Source organism: Spinacia oleracea, chromosome 3 (assembly GCF_020520425.1).
Source record: "Spinacia oleracea cultivar Varoflay chromosome 3, BTI_SOV_V1, whole genome shotgun sequence".
Classification (NCBI taxonomy): domain Eukaryota; kingdom Viridiplantae; phylum Streptophyta; class Magnoliopsida; order Caryophyllales; family Amaranthaceae; genus Spinacia; species Spinacia oleracea.
The window spans coordinates 5098180-5104179 of NC_079489.1; positions in this window are offsets into that span (position 1 = coordinate 5098180).

The window sequence follows — 6000 nt, forward strand, 5'->3', positions numbered from 1 at the left end:
CAATAATATAAGTATATAACCCCCTCGTCCGTTGAGGTTCTCACTTCTCAGCGCAGTTCATTTACACAAACAACTCAACAAGTAGTCTATTTAATTTCCATCTATATATATATTTTTTTTGGTTCTACTACGAGGAGTTTCCACCGCCTTCGGCGAGGTAATCTCCCGTGGGAGTTTGCATGGGTACCTCGATGGGCAGCATCCCTCCCAGTTGAGATTTTTTCCATTCCCAAGGCTCGAACCCGAGACCTTGGTTAAGGAGCAAGAGGCCCTTAACCACTCATGCCAACCTCAATTGGTATTTCCATCTATATATATAAGTAAACCGAACTTGACGTACTTTTCCATTCGAAGTATCCAAATTTAATTTAATCAAAATTAAAATGGATGACCAAGTAGGGAATCAAAGGGATTGGAGTCGTCTCAGCTCCCTGATGAGATACTTTCCCTGTTCCTCCAATGCCTCAACAACACTCTTACAGATCGTCGCAGGCTCCGTGGTGTCTGCACATCATGGCGTTCCTCTCTTTCTCCGATCCTCAAACGTCTCCTCTGTCGTTTCCTCTTGTTGTCAAGCTCCCTCATAATGATTACGTATTGTTATGGGAGAGTGTCTTCTATCTTATTTCTCCACCAAAGGAAAGAAGCAGTGGTAGTGGCGGCTCAGGCTGGATCACGCGAGTTTTGGAAGGCTTAAAAATGAAGTCATCTAATACATGGAAACTCCATAATCCAATCTCTCAAGTTAATAGTACTCAACCATTGCCACCATTTAAAGCTAAGGTAAATTTCTTGGAATACAGAATTACAGAAGTTGCGAGATCCAACTTCAATTCGTGACTACTGTGTTAAATTGTTATCTTTTAGCGGCAATGTTTTCTATATTGGTTCGTGGTTTCGATGGTCATTTATCATTCTTCAAGTATGGTGTATGGAGCAAACAGTTTTGATTATATTGGAGAAATTAGCAAATATTTATAAGGATAGATTTTATGCTGTTGGTTTGACGGGTATGCTTTTCGAAATTGATCCCATGACGTTCAAGATGGAAGACCTCAAGATGAACGAGATCAATAAGTTATCTAATTGTTCCCAAGATCAACATGAATCTCAAATTGATGAGTTGTGTGCTTACTTGCTGGAATCATGTGGAAGATTGTACTTAGTTTCCACAAGTACCAAGACCTATTTGCCTGATGAGAATAGTGAATGGGGGAAGCCACTTCATGAAATAAAAGTGTATGATTTCAGTTGTTTATGTTCTGGAAACTGTAAAAGGTATGTTTGGGATCATGTGACCGAGTTTTCTTTGTGAGCAAGTACGTGACGTTCTCTCTAACGGCTCAAGAAATCGGGTGGGATAAAGGGAATTGCGTGTTTTGAGGCATCTATATGTGTGCAGTGATGATTTACATGATATTTTCGACTGCGGTTATTCGGAGGAAAATTTGTTCAGCAGATATTGTGGACTCTACACTTTGGAAGATGAGAGGTTTGTTTTTAATTCTAGTAATGCTAAACAGTTATTCTGCCCTATTCCTTCCTGGTTTGCTTACGATTCCAACTAGTGAGCTTCACAATCTAGGCTCCGTTTGGTAGGGCGTAAAACGTTTTCATGGAAAACAAACCTCTCATCGGACCATATTTCGTTTCATCGGGTAGTAGTTTAATTATCTCAACATCCATTTTGTCACGTCGAGCGTACCATTATTGTCTTTCAATGGTTGTAGTAGGTTCGATTTGTTGCTAAGTTTAGACTTCTTCTATTTCATGGAAATTGTAGTTTCTTTTTAATCTATGTTTCTATTTTCTTTAAAAATATGAACAAGTTCCATTAATGTTAATGTGATTAATCAATGCTTTCAAAATATATTATTTCATTTTTATTAGAAATACACAGAATCAATTATATTATTAGATGGACCATCATTAATATTTACACTCCCGAATATAGTGTAATTCAGCCGATGCAATAATTGGTCTTATACACACTACAAAATGGGAGATGAGAATTTGAACGTGAGACCTATTATACACTTGGTCAAGAACTCATTGGTGTAATTCAGCCGAATGTAATTTTGATTTGTACAATTGTACTTACAAGTTACAACCGAATAGTTATACAACCGAATATGTAGTAGACTCCATTCTATACAGTACAGTAGACATTATATATGTACAACAAGTAAGTTGCGCTTAAGAATTGTGAGGAAGGGAAGTTCTACAAATGGGGCAATTAGTTCTATTAGATAACCATAGATCAATACAATCAACATGGAAGCGATGAAGACACTCCGGCAATATCTTGAGGGTGTCGCCGGGGAAGTAATCTGACAAGTAGAGCTGTCAAAACGGTTACTCGAGTCGGATCCGGGTCTGGTCATCTCTGGTCACGGGTCAAGATCTGGTCGGGTCGTGCCGGGTCATTTTATCATCGGGTGTAGGTCGGGTTCAGGTCGGGTTCGGTCAGGTTGAAAATTTGTCGGGTCATGTCGGGTTATTTTTCCATTTCGGTATAGGTCGGGTTCGGTTCGGGTTCGGGTCGGGTCTTTTTCTAATCGGGTACAATTACGGGTTCGGGTCTTAACGAGTCGGGTCAAGTTTGGATCGGATAATTATCGGGTTCGTTAAAATTCAAGTCGGGTTCACCATCGGACAGGGGTTAAGACCGGGTACGATAGCTATCAGGTCTAGTCAAGTTTTAACCTTATAATTAACTTTTATAAATTTGGTTAAATTTGGTTTAACGCTTTTCACTTGTTCTAGATTAGGTAATTATAAAAAATAATATTAACTTGATTTAAGTTATTATTTAGTTAGGTCAATGACAAATCGGGTTGTCAACAGGTCGCGTAAATACAGGTAATGGGTTGTCACGAATTGAGTCAGTAACAAGTTTCATCGGGTTATAATCGGTTTCGGGTTGACATCGTGTAACGCCCCGACCTCTAATTCACTTGTTAAGGAATACTTAGCAGCGGAAACATCCTAATTCGGTCGGGACATTACTGCCGTAACTCCCTCTTGGGAATTACAAGGCAACTATCAATCATAAGCTATTAAACTCTAAAATTCACATAATCATCCTTCTCAATTCCTTAATCAAAGTACATAACTTAATCTCGAATCTTTACTGAACTTGATACAACTTAACATTAACTTAGGTGAACTTGGTAATAGTGAAATCCTCGCCACTACTCGTTCCCGTGGTCCCCAGCAGTACCTAAAACGGAAAACAAAACGGTGAGCCGAAGACTCAGTAACAAGTTACCCTAGCATCGTAACATCATTTCAATTCATTTTATTTAATAAACAGGGAGAATAGAATATAGTAAAACATTTAATAAATCAATATTTCAGAAGCATCATTTCGAACATCATTTCAGGAACATTATTTCAGGAACATTATTTCACTAATCTTTTTCCTTTTAACAGTATTATTCTGGTCGTTAGGACTTTACAGGAAACATGGTAGGACGTCTCCTACGAACAGGGGAAGCCAGTGCTTCATAACAGGGGGAGCCAGTGCTCCATAACAGGGGAAGCCAGTGCTTCTTATCAGGGGGAACCTTGGTTCCATTTCAGGGGAAGCCAGTGCTTCTTATCAGGGGGAACCTTGGTTCCATATCAGGGGAAGCTAGTGCTTCTTATCAGGGGGAGCCTGGGCTCCATATCAGGGGAACTTGACCAGTTCTTACACTTTTCTTTATCATGTTTACATTTCTTTTAATGGGACATTAATCAGGAAAATCTCATTCATTCAGGGTGGTTCAATAAAACCATTAAATCTCGTTATTTCATAAAATCATTACTTTCAGGAATAATAAGTCATTAAATCAATACTTTGCATAAAGCTGCATTATCGTAAATCAATTCAATCAAAACATACTTGTAATCCCGCAAATCATAAAACATCATTATAAAACATCAATCATTCATAACATCATTCGTACATAAATACATTTTGAAGGGATTGCGGGTACTAGCAATAACCGTTACCTCAATTCCACAATTTGCTAAGCCTTTTCGCTGGTTCGTTCTTCCTGAGCTCCGAGTCTGAATTCTTTCAAAATATTAAATTGTTGAATTAGTATTAAAACGGTAACTACTTTAAAATCAATATTTTATAAATAATAAATTTATAAATAGTGAATTTGGAAATAATGAATTTAATAAAAATATAATTTTTATAAAATTATTGATAATATTATTAAACGAAATTTCAATTAAATATATATATATATACATATAAATTGATGGAATATTATTTAATCACCTAAATTAACGAAATATTATTTAAATCAAATTTTCAGCTAAAATATAAATCTTAAATTATCATTTAAATTTAGATGATTAAAATAAATAACAATTGATTTTCATGAAATATTAACATGAGTGTTTAAATAAAGGAATAGGGCTTACTTTAGGATATTGGGCCAAACAAATACTTTAGGATATTGGGCTAAACAAGGGTTCAAGAAATTAAAAGCAGTAAAACCAAATGGGGTTTTTGGTTTCCTAGGAATCTCGAACAAGAAACAGAGGAGGGCTGGGACGCGAAGCAGGGGAGACACGAAGGGAAAAGGAGAGGAGGAAGGAACGGCGGCTGGGCGGCGGTTTTCTATCGAAGGAACGCCGACGAGGCTGGGTAAGGCAGAAGAGACACGCCTGGAGGGGCGGTGCTGGCAGCGTGGCCGCGGAAGAAGAAAGGCAGGGGAGAGAAGAAGCCGAGAAGGAGAAAGCCAGGGGAGGTTGTGCGTGGCGGCGAATGGAGTGGGTGGTGGCGTTGGGTGGTTTGGGCGGTCGTGGCGGTGTTGTGAGGTTAGGGAGGTGTTGGTTGGTCGCGGTGGTGGTGGTTTCCGGCGAGGCAGACAGTGGTGATTGTGGTGGTTTCTATTTTTTTTTTTTTTTTTTTTTTTGAATTAATTTAAGAGGTAAATTTAGAAATCAAAAATCAAAAATTGAAATTGGAATGTTTATTGTTTGTTGGTGGTTTGAGGGTTGAAATTCCAGTATAGTTGAACAGCTATTTATAGCAATGGCATTGAGCAAGTTACGTGATTGATGATCCAGATTGGAAGGATTTCAGATGACAAATGTAAGAAAATAGAGAAAAGTAGTGATGAGTAATGAAATCTAGTGACTTTAGGTGAGTGAATCAGCAAGCCTAAAGTTTGTAGATGTAATTAGATGGCAAACTCCATGGCTGCCAAATGCTCATGTTTACACGACAGGGAAGAGGAAAAAGAGAGAAGGGTTGACTTGATTTTAATGAGTCAAAAGGGCATTTTGGTAAATCTACAATGTAGGACAAGTTTTCAGAATTTTATTGCTATTTTTGAATGAAAATAGGATCACTAAAATTAATTTCCATTTATAAAGTGCTAACAAAATAAATTTAGTTTTTGAATAGAATTAGTCGTTGATAAGAACGTTTTTGAAATTATTAAAATCTTCTACGTATTACGAAATATAATTTAAAATTTAAAGGTAGCTTAATCTCGTAATTATGAAATTAAATTATAAAATTTGATAAATAATAAATCGTGTAACGATTTTCAAAAATAAAACTTCGTTAATCAAAATAAAGTTCAAATTTTTGGATTTAAAACGATTTTAAGCTAAATAAAAATAATTAAGCATAATTAATCGAGTTTTAAAAATTTGGGGTATTACATTCTTACCCCCTTAGAAAAAGTTTCGTCCTCAAAACTTGAAAATTAGATTTATAAAAATGATTGATAAAATTGAAAACACTCGAATGAAAGTATGATGTTTTATTTTAAAACCAAGATCTCACAATTTCAATTCTGACAATGTCTAGCCTTCATTCCGCCATCATCTTTTAGGACTCCGCTTCAACTCGAGACCTAGAATCGAAGAGTAAAGAATACAAAAGGGGCAAAATTATATTGATCCTTAATCGTCATTATGGTCAATTACATTCCGCCATCATCTTTAGTATCTCCACTTTTCTTCATAAAATAGGATCGAGGAGCA